This window comes from Conger conger, chromosome 12, assembly GCF_963514075.1.
Source record: "Conger conger chromosome 12, fConCon1.1, whole genome shotgun sequence".
Classification (NCBI taxonomy): domain Eukaryota; kingdom Metazoa; phylum Chordata; class Actinopteri; order Anguilliformes; family Congridae; genus Conger; species Conger conger.
In genome coordinates, this window is record NC_083771.1 from 33,059,046 (window position 1) to 33,070,115 (window position 11,070).

Sequence of the window (11,070 nt, forward strand, 5' to 3'; positions counted from 1 at the left end):
ACTAAATAGAAGCATGTGTTTTATTATGGGAGGAATATTGGTGATGAGCTTAGATTTGTACTGCCTAAAATAATTCGCTATTATCCCTACTAAACCTTTGTCTCTCAGTGTGTTACTGTATTGGGAATGTACTTGTCCAGTAAATTAGTGGAAGGCATTGAGAACTAATAAGCGCACACATCTTTGCGGTACAGCTGAAGTGCGTATTATCATTAACCTTGGCCCAGACGTGCGATGAGCAAATTAATCAAATCAATACCACTTTCTATCCTATAGATGAAAGAGGGAAACCGGGCCAGCCTATGAGGTTATTGTGCGGTGCAATTTGTCTGGCAGAAGGGGGTTGTCTGTTACCTGGATACTGATGTGAAAGTGTGATTTTACTTTCAGCCTGAGTTTTATAATGAAGAGGGCAATTATTTAAATAGGTCAGCTGAAGACATGCTGCGGCATTATGTGTGTAAGGCTCACAGAGGCTCCTCTGCATGGCTGTAAAAACTCACCATCCCCTCTCTACACTTTGTTTCTCTCCGCTGTCTTCCCACAGAGGCCTCTAATTAATGCCCACAGAAAGTCTCAGACCTTGTTGTACACCGTAGAACCTATGTAGAAATAACACAATGAATCACCATGTAAAAAGACAAATCAGAAATTCTGAAATCGTTACGGGAAACCACCATTTTGCCCTCTCTTTTCTTTACCCCTGCAACTCATCCAACGCGTTATAGAATTAATCGACAGTGGGTATTGAGAGTTTGAGCGGTATTGAGGGTTTCTACATTATTAAGGACAGGTGCCACGCTGGTGCTGTTGAAGGACTATTTTAGAAGACAGACAGAGGACTGTCATGAACTGACTATGACTAGGAGTTTACAAATAGTCACTGGCTGATGAGTGAGGGAATCAGGGGGTAGACATGCAGCAGCTGCTGTGCTAGGGAGCCGGAATCACATTGTACTGCTGTGGAACTCGTTCTGAAATTCGTTCTGGCATATTTCATAATATTCATAACTTAGAATGTAATGTATGGGCCCTAAACTGAGAGTGTTGCTGATGATACAAAAATAAATTGTGCCCTGGATCATTGTACTGTGTGACCAGCGGGTGGCAGTTCCAAATGGGAGAGGAAAATGTCACAGAGAAGGACGTACTGAGAAAGTTTGATTGTGATGTTATAGCTTTATTAAAAAGGATTGAACATTATATATTCAAATTAAAAAGATTGCTTTTTAATTGTTTTAATATAGCCTGTACATAATAAAAAAGATGAGATTACATTAAATATAAATACATGTTCTAGTTTTTATGGGTTATGCCTTTTTTATTGTTATTATTTTGTTTAGTTTATTTTTCATGTTAGTTATTTCCTTTCAGTGGTGGTATACACTCAGTGAGCAATTTATTAGGTAGGCCTGTGCACCAACCTGTTGGTCTGGATTTATATACTTTATCCTTTATCCAAAACACTGTGCAATTGATGCTTCTCTTTCACCCATTCAAACACACACTGACACACCAAAGGCGATTGGCTGCCATGCAAGGCACCAACCAGATCGCCAGGAGTAATTGAGGATTAGGTGTCTTGCTCAGGGACACTTCGACAGGGATCGAACTGGCAACCCTCCGACTGCCAGACGCCCGCTCTTACCTCCTGAGCCAATGTCGCCCCCTGTTTGTTAATTTGTCATTTGTCATTTGTCATGTATAAAAACCACTCTGTTTGTGCAGTTAGTTGCCAGATTGTCATGCGCCTTAGCCATACTCTCCAGCGGTATTTTCTGATTGACTCCTGTTTTGACCTGTTTTGACCTGTTTTGTTTTAGACCACTGTCTCTGGATTTTACCCTTTTGTTTTTATTTGACCCGTTTTGTTTGGACCCTGTTTGGCTATTAGGTTTTTGATTTTGGATTATCCTTGTGTTTGGACTGCTCATGTGTTATCAACCCTTTGCTTATGACATCGACCACGTACTGGATTATCCCCGCTGAACCTGTTTGTATATTTAACTCAACAATGGCACAAGCAAATTATTGTTTTATTTTTGTGCTGAACATCATGTCCCAGTATAAGTTTGTCTATGGTAATAGAAGAGAAACACTGTAAGTTACACAATGGTACATAAGTTATATTCCAGCTCGCTGACTAGCTTGCATGAATCACTGGAAAATCATTCCGCAAAAACTTCCTCTGCTCTTCATTTCATACTGCTTATGTTCGCTGCCTGTTAGGATTGCACATACCAGTTTTACACTCAGGAACTGCTTCCTGCTCCAAATAATCAACATTTCATCAGCAGAAATTCAATTGAAGATGATGGGAGAATTGTGCAGGAGGTCACATGTTTACACCAAATAATTTTGTGACAAGCCATGACTCCTTGTAAAGCATGTGAGATTCACTTTTTATATCAAAAATAGCATTCACACATAGTGTTTAATACAACATACATATAATTGAGAAACTTACACATTCAGCAAATGTATACTATACTGTAAGTATTCTACACATCACACTCTGCAACCTCTCTCTCCCTCTTCCTCCTCTCCCTTTCTAGCATGTGCTCTCTTGCTCACTCTCTCTTTCTGAGAAAACAGAAATGATTGAAGAGGAAAGATCTCGCCTCCCTTCTGCAGTGAGCTTGGGTGTGTCAGATTTGAAGGCTACTTTCTCAGACCCATTCAGGTAAGGTTTCTAAGGCCTGCTGCTTCAGAGCAGAGGGCTCTAAGTGGAGGGCTCGGAAGCAGGCGGGTAACGCCTGCGTAAGTAGGTCAGCTGGGCGACGGAGTCCACGCTCTGCCTTCTCTTGGCTAACAGCTGTGTAGCCTCCGCTCTCTCAGGATAAGATGACAAATAGCTCAGACCCACTTCCTGCAGTACTCGTCTAAACAGTCGCATTTTATTTGCAAAACACGTGAATTGGACATGCAGGATGAGAACAGAGCGTTTCATACAGTGTGCGGTGTGGGTCATGTAAGTTGACATGAACCTGGAATATTTCATTATATATGGTGATATTATTTATGTGCTGTGTTTTGCTGACTCGCAGATTTTAGTCAACTAAATCCAATAATGGCCCTCCACAATTCGCAAATGACATCACAACAATGTCACTGGTTAACGATAATGACCGGGCATTCCAAAACTGATTACTGATTACTATTTATATTTTAATACTATGTATATATTACTATAATCTACTAATAATCATCTTGGGTACTAGTTCTGCAGATTTAGCAGCATACCGCTGAATACACACACACACGCATATACACACAGACACACAGTTACATAATACATACTTCTCTTTTCACATTACACACAATCGACAATACATTCTAAAGACAGGAAATACATTTTAAAATCTGACCACTCAGGAAGAGAATCAGCCAACAGATGGCCTTAAACATATGAAACATTAAAAAGGGTGTTTATAAAGGATGTTTTGCGATATTGTTTTGTGTCATCTCGCAGTAGAAGTGGTTAGAAGTGATTACCTTGCATAATGATCATAAATAGAGGCGTGATGCCACACTTACATGGTCTCTTATAGCCTTAAACAGCATCATTTAAAGGTGGAGAAAAACACATTTCAGTGATTAATATACCTAGTACGGGCACGGTGAAATTGTGTGTTTCCCTTTGCAAAATAATACAACTAATCAAGTCAAACCAGGGTAATTATCAGAGCATGGAGTGCAGGTGCAGTCTCCATAGAAAGAGCCCTAAAATTATAGCAGTTGTTTCTCTTTACTCTTCAAGTGTAGATAACAATCATTGAACATGTCAAATCCCTGGATAACCAGTTGAAAAATAATAACAGTAGTGGAGTGTCTGACATGATTTGGAAATAAATTCCTGTTGCAAATCATTGCCACGGCACATTCATTAGAGGTCACTGTATTTATAGCTTAGGATATCCAGCGCCACCCGCTGAAAAGGAAGTCTTTGATTTGGCCAGTAGAAGACTATCCTGTGCTGCATGGGAACATACATTTTTCACAAATATTCCAATGAGTCCAATATGCTAGCCCTTTTATTTAAAATGTAAAAATTCTAAAGTAAAAAATATTATAATTGCTTTATTTATTTATGAACCACTGTGAGTGGTGTTTTACTGTATATAGTAGATATTGCTAATGTGTGTGTTTGTGTGGATGTGTTGTAATTATGCATAGCAATCTATGAGAATCGCTGTATTGCTACTGATTTGTGAGACAGCAACGGTTGAACAGGTATAGAGCATGAGACTGGAACGAACAGCTCTCTTAATGATGATGAACAGAAGGTCCCAGATTTATCTGTGTATGTCATGTTCTTTTCAAAAACTGACCTCAAACCTCATTTTAAAGCTTTAATCTGAAACCTGCACAAAGGCAGAGAATTAACCAAAATTACTCATACTCTGCTACAAATATTCTGTTATTGTTTTTATTTTTCATTTCTGTTTCATGTGCCTATTAAGGAACATTGACTATGACAGCTTAATCATCCTGAAATGACAGATTTTCATTAACTTAACTTCGGCGCGTGTGAAACATATTTTAAAAATGCAAGTGGGAACTGGGGAATAGGTTAACGGTTTGATATGAAGTGAGTCTGAAAGATACAAATCAACACACAGCTACTGTGTAGGAAGACATATTTCACTGTCTATTGCCATAACCTGTGATGCCTTCTGTCTCCTCTGCAGTGAAATAAGATTTCATATATTTCAACACATGACATCTGTTTGTGTCAGCTGAATAGGTGTCAATCTGGGCATTTAGCCCTCCCACGCAAGAGAGGAGTAGGAATGTGCAGAAACATAAGCTTGCTTAATTCTACTCATCACTTTTATTTGTCTTGTCTGTTATGTTTTTCAGAACAAAATGGAAACCTTTTTTACATCGGTTTGAAGGAGTACATTATGTGCTAGAAAATTATGAGGAAACCAAGAATACATGAACAGAGGTTTTATGTGAATTTAATGTGACACCCACCACATCATGTCAAAGGGTGCCACTTTGTGTCCAAAGTAGTGAAAGACAGGTATGTTTAAAAAAAAATTAAATATGATGGCACGACAATTTTGAGTTCATGTGAACCAAACTGAGTACAATTTGGTTGACGAGGTTTGCCTGGCTCTGATATTAATTGCCCCTCAAAGTTCAGCTGTGTCTTGCAAAAAAAATTTCCATTTGCCAAGAAAGCCCTTCATCCCTGAAATTATATTCTAACTCTAACCCTAATTATATTATTTTACATTTAAACAAAACCAAACAAAAAATGTGCACTGTCGAAACCCTCCCAACCTGTTTGGCTTCATCTAGCTATTCTCTTGGAATTTGGAAGGCCACTGATATAAACTCACGCCTGCACACACACGCTCAGACACACACAAAGAAATAACAAAGAAAGAATAACTTCATATGTACGTGAGAAAGGCAGAGAGAGAGACCTTAACACGTTTGTCTTTCTTCATGTCTACAATAATTACAAAACCCAAATAGATCCTCAACTCCTCGAGTTCATGTGCCTGTACATCAGGCCTATGCTGAAACAAACACACATATATATACACAACAGCTATTTTATTACACATAAAATCTCTAACTACTGAAAAAATCATTTCATGGAGTGAAATGTTTCACAGAACTTTCATTGCACACAACTTTCCCAATGCTAAGGCTAAGGGTGAAATAAGCATTATCGTTACAACTAGGTGATGGCACAAGGGGCTCTGTGTTCCACTGCACGCCTGTGCAAGAGTAACAAAAGTGCATGAGGAAGACACATGTTTAGCTGCGGGGCTTTCAACACATAAGCGTGTCTGTTTGCTCTCGTGTCAGCTAAATTCACCATGCTCCCGTCTCTCCGTTTCTTCTCCAAGGAGAACTCAGGGGCCGACTATCGCTTCTCCCCTCGTATCTCAGATATTAAAACGGTCTCGCATCCTTGCAGCTGGCCCCTTCCAAGACCTTCAGCGCTAAGTGGTTTCCCGCAGGCCGGCGCTGACCTTGGCATAAAGGAAACAGCGCCCCCTACTGTGAGACAACCGCGGCCCGCGGCGGCTCCTCTCCCCCGACGCTTGCGGCCCTCTGGCCAGCTCGGGCCCCGGCCCCCGGCCCCCGGCCCCGGCCCCGGCCCGGCCGGGCTCTGGGGGGCAGTAGCCGCAGGCCCCTCTTTTCTTCTCAGGCGGAGAGAGAGCGCGGGAGCCCGAGCTACCGCGGATCAATGGCGGCATTCAAGAAGCCGAGTGCGGAGCCGCGGCGGAGACGCCCGCGTTCAAAGCCCTCCCGCTTCCCGCTCACGTCGAGGCCCGTGCCCCGTCTCACATCCCTCACACAGACGCGTCCACTCGCGTCGCCCGGGGAGCGCCTCCCAGCGCTTCTTTAGAAGCGCAAACCAAAGAAACGCAGCGATATTAAAACATTGATTTTATCCCCCACGCCTCCTCCTTCTCCCTTTCCACGGGAAGATAGAATAAGACGCATTTCTCTCTCAGCCGGTCCTCCAGGGGTGCTTTTTCACTGTAACACGTACGCTAAGCGTTCATTACCATCTCCTCTCATTTTAACATGTATAAACTGAAATATGACCAAAGGCAAAGAGAAAAATTGTGTGATCATTTCAGCTGTTTAATAAAGTGTTTGGAAGTCACACGTAGCCATGGCCGTCCAGGATCCTCTCATCCTCATTGCTGTGTAGGAGGCTTGCTACGAGGACGGCGGCTGTCTTATTAATTATATTTACTTTAACTTTTTTTTTTAAACTGACTGATTGCAAGAAACTGCCTGCCTTAGCGCAGAGAGGCAAGCTGTCATTCGTGCCAAACGTCGGAGAAGACGTGTGATTATAAGGTGTGTGAGAATGGTGGCGGATATAAACTTGGCCCACTTAGTCTGTCGCGTTGACTCCTGTCTGCGCCGCGAGAATCAGAGCAGCCATGCCACGCCACGCCACAATCACACTGGCGCCACAATCAGCAGCCGCAACAGCACTCTGCTCTCCGTAATGAAGGCATACCAAAATACACTGTACACTGCAACCACATACACTCCCATAGCCTGCAACCCGGGGCTGGACCATTCTATAAACTGGAGGGGGGGGGGGAACTAATCACCTCAGGACTTTCACCCAGCCAGTGGTGACAGCATTCCTGGGCTCTCCTGAGCCTGGCTGACCTCTGTGTCTCCGAGATAAAATAAATAGATAAATGGTGAAGAATAAGTGTTTTTTGGAATATATTTGAAAAATACCACTACAACGCAATTAAAAGCAGAGAGCACAGATTAATGAAATAAAGACCTTTAAACCTCATCTATAAGCATAATTTGAAATCAAATTACATTTTTAATAATTTTCCATTTCCAAAGCCATTATGGTGGCATAAGTCCTGTGGTGATATTTATTGGACGGCGATGGTGACTGAGTGGCAGATATATACAGTATGCCACCAAAGCCTTTTTCCTTGTATAGTGTTCATTCAGGGGTTCTGCACCCCTCCCACCATGACTATATGTTATATATATATCTATTTTTTTGGAGAAGATTTTCTCCCTTCTTGCGCACTGTGGTACCTTATTCAGATGGGTTGATGGGTGGGGAAAGAGGAGAGAGACTTACCGATAGAGATATGATCAGTGCGAAATGTGTCATGGCCGGGAATGAAACCCCTGGGACCACATGGCAATTCACATACAGTACAGTGTGGGCGATTCACATAGAGTACAGTGTGGGGTCCACAGTTGGTTTCCCTAGGGATGGTGCCACACTTACCTTCGCTGCGCCCCCCGCTCCACAGCTGCAGCATTGGGTGAAGCTCCAGCTCGTATCCCCATGGCGTTCGAGTGCAGCGCGTTTAACGTGCGGCCGGCAGTGTGGCTCTGCTCGTATCCCCGTGGCGTTCCAGTGCAGAGCGTTTAACGTGCGGCCAGCAGTGTGGCTCTGCTCGTTTCCCCGTGGCGTTCCAGTGCAGAGCGTTTAACGTGCAGCCGGCAGTGTGGCTCTGCTCGTATCCCCGTGGCGTTCCAGTGCAGCGCGTTTAACGTGCGGCCGGCAGTGTGGCTCTGCTCGTATCCCCGTGGCGTTCGAGTGCAGAGCGTTTAACGTGCAGCCGGCAGTGTGGCTCTGCTCGTATCCCCGTGGCGTTCCAGTGCAGCGCGTTTAACGTGCGGCCGGCAGTGTGGCTCTGCTCGTATCCCCGTGGCGTTCGAGTGCAGAGCGTTTAACGTGCAGCCGGCAGTGTGGCTCTCACGGCTCGGCTCACTGAATTGTGCGTGTGACAAGAAGAAGGCCGCAGGCGTGATGTCCATGCAGTTCAGTCCTGTAACCTTTCAGCAAAACGTGTAATGCTGTGGCACAGGAGATCCCTTTCTTACCACAGCCCTTCACAGCACAGTCCTTTGTTCAGCTACCGGATTTATGTAGTCATATACAGCTTTTCATTAAACCGTTTTTTAACTGCTGTTCTTTCTAGGATACTTTTTTACAGTGTGGAGAGCCAAAATTCCCAAAAAAGATCAAAAGTGGTGATGCAAGATAACTGTGTAATCAACTTTTCAAATTGGTTAATTAAGTGCTAAGCAGCAAAACATACCAGCAGGCCCCGAGACTCATGATTGGAGACCCCTGAGTTGCTATGTGCTTTGAAATGAAAGCTATTTAAGTCACCTTGGATACGGGAAACTTCCAAAGCCCGGGGTAGTGAAGGGTGTGTATCTGAATATGCTAAAAACACAAAATACATACAAAACATTCCTTCTTCTACATAAAGAGTCTTCTTCATTTAACTACTCATCATTAATGTTACGTTTGATGTAGACCTTGAATAGATATAACCCGATACATTTCTTAGCTGACGATAGCACTGAGAATTACTGTATATGTGAGTTGGCGGTATTTATTCATAAAAGAGGATGTAATTTAGCAACGCATCAACAGCTTTTGTACTGGGGCTAAGTTTATGGTACAGTTTTGCTTTGTGCATTTTGGGATGAATTATGTTAATATAAACTGTCGCAACTTCTGTACTGTACTGTACTACAATGTCAAGGGACATCAGTACGCATTCACTTTATTCTGTAACATATGTAAAAACATGTTTAATGTACTGCAACTATGTTTTTTAGATTCACATCAAAATAGTTACGTTGGAATAATGTATCAAACAACACCTTTCTCAAAATAAATCTTCCAAACTGTGTATTATTCATGGATTCGTGACTATTTCAATGTAGGTATAATTATAAGACGCATATAGCTAAGGTACATACATTTGAAAGATGCTTTTTTTGTAAAGCATGTACTTTGATGGTATTTCAGCCGAATCATGTGATATAAGCATCATCTCCAGTATAATGACAGGAACTGAAAGAAAACACCGCGGACCAAGGAAGAGAGTTCCCCAGGAACACCCTTCCATCTCACAGTCAGAGAGGGCATAACTTTACCACAAAAAGGGTATCTTTGTCCTGGAAGGTGCTTTGACTTTGGCTATCTTTGTGCAACACGTGTTTTACTTTCCCAATGCTCAATTACAGAAATGTGTTTAAGATACTGTGCAAGTGATAAAGAAATTTTACATTGAAAAAGAAAATGTATAATGTTCTAAAAACATTTGTGGTCTAGTACTTGTGGAAAAGAAAAGAAGAAAAAAAGAAAAAAGTCCCATGTTATATAAGCTATAAAAATGTAAAACTTTCTTAGATGTACAGCTCTGAGCATGCTGAGGACAGAGATCATTGCTTTGAGATGGAACAGAGACCTTGGATCACAAAGGAAAGAAATGCAAAACCAGCAAACACACAGGAACGTGGGCCACCCGGGCCAGAGGACTACAGAAAAGGTGTCTATCCGGAACCAGTGGAAGCAGTGTATTAAAATCCAAGCAGCAGAGAAGTCACAGTGTTGAAGACATTTTGAAAGGGAGGAGTGAGCAAATAAACAGAGTTGACCAGATGGGCTTGTTGTGGATATTTATAGTCGGAGCTGGCAGCTCTTGAAGGTAGCTCTGAGTTCATAATTGAATGTTACTAATGTAGGAACCTCAGTCATCACATTTCAGACCTCTCTAGACTCTCCTCTTAGAGTCTACTGAGCATAGTCACCAGAACTTTCACTAGGAAAATACTCTAAAACATACTGTATTAGGAATGTAGTCTAATTCGAAATGAGAGATTACTCCTGGCTTCAAACATTGCAAATGTGTTACAACATGCAAAGTGACTTACTAGTTCAAAGAAGCTGGCGTTTAATTGTTTTATAATTGTCACCAGGTATCTAAAAGGTGGTAAGGCTGGTTTTAATTTAATTTTTTTAATTTCTTCTGAAATGTGGAATGTATGAAGCCCCAATATTTGTGTATGAAACTGTATTTGATTAAAATTAAGAGTTAGATTGAGAGGAGGTAAATCCATTTTTCAGCCTGTAAACTGTGCATAAATTGCACAGAAATGTTCTTCTGTCGCAATGATTAGATAAAAATAGAAAGTTCTGTTTTTGCCTGACATTCTCAATAAAAATATAATTGTCACAGTGTTAGGTTGGGTACAGTTCAGTTGGGCTTCATACAATATTTTCAAAAAACATTCATTCCTGAAGAGGCGAATGGGATGCACTTATTTACTAATTTTATTATTTTCTGTCAATTTCACTGAGTTCAGACAATACATCCGATTCAAGTTAAATGTAAAAAACTACCCTTGCCATGGTTCACAGAAGTGAATGTGCTTTACAGTAGGGTTTTTTTAAGGTCTGGAATAGATTAGGCTCTGTTACAGAAAGGAACATTTCCCCCAAAACTGATTAGCACATCATGTTTATGTACACAATGATCTCGCTGTGACAATTGTATATTTTGACATTTTATCTTATTTTATTAGAATACTGACAGAGCTGCCAGTTTAAAAGTAAAAGGCAAATCTGCTCCAGCAGAAAGAGACTGATCCATGCTCTACTTTCCTTCGTTTATACCTCTAACTCAGCTGCGTGTGTGTGCTGAGTTCAAACTATCTGAGATTCCTCTATTCAATTATTTGATATTTACCGGTTCCCATTAGCGCCGGCTTATACCTGGCAAAAAAAGATAT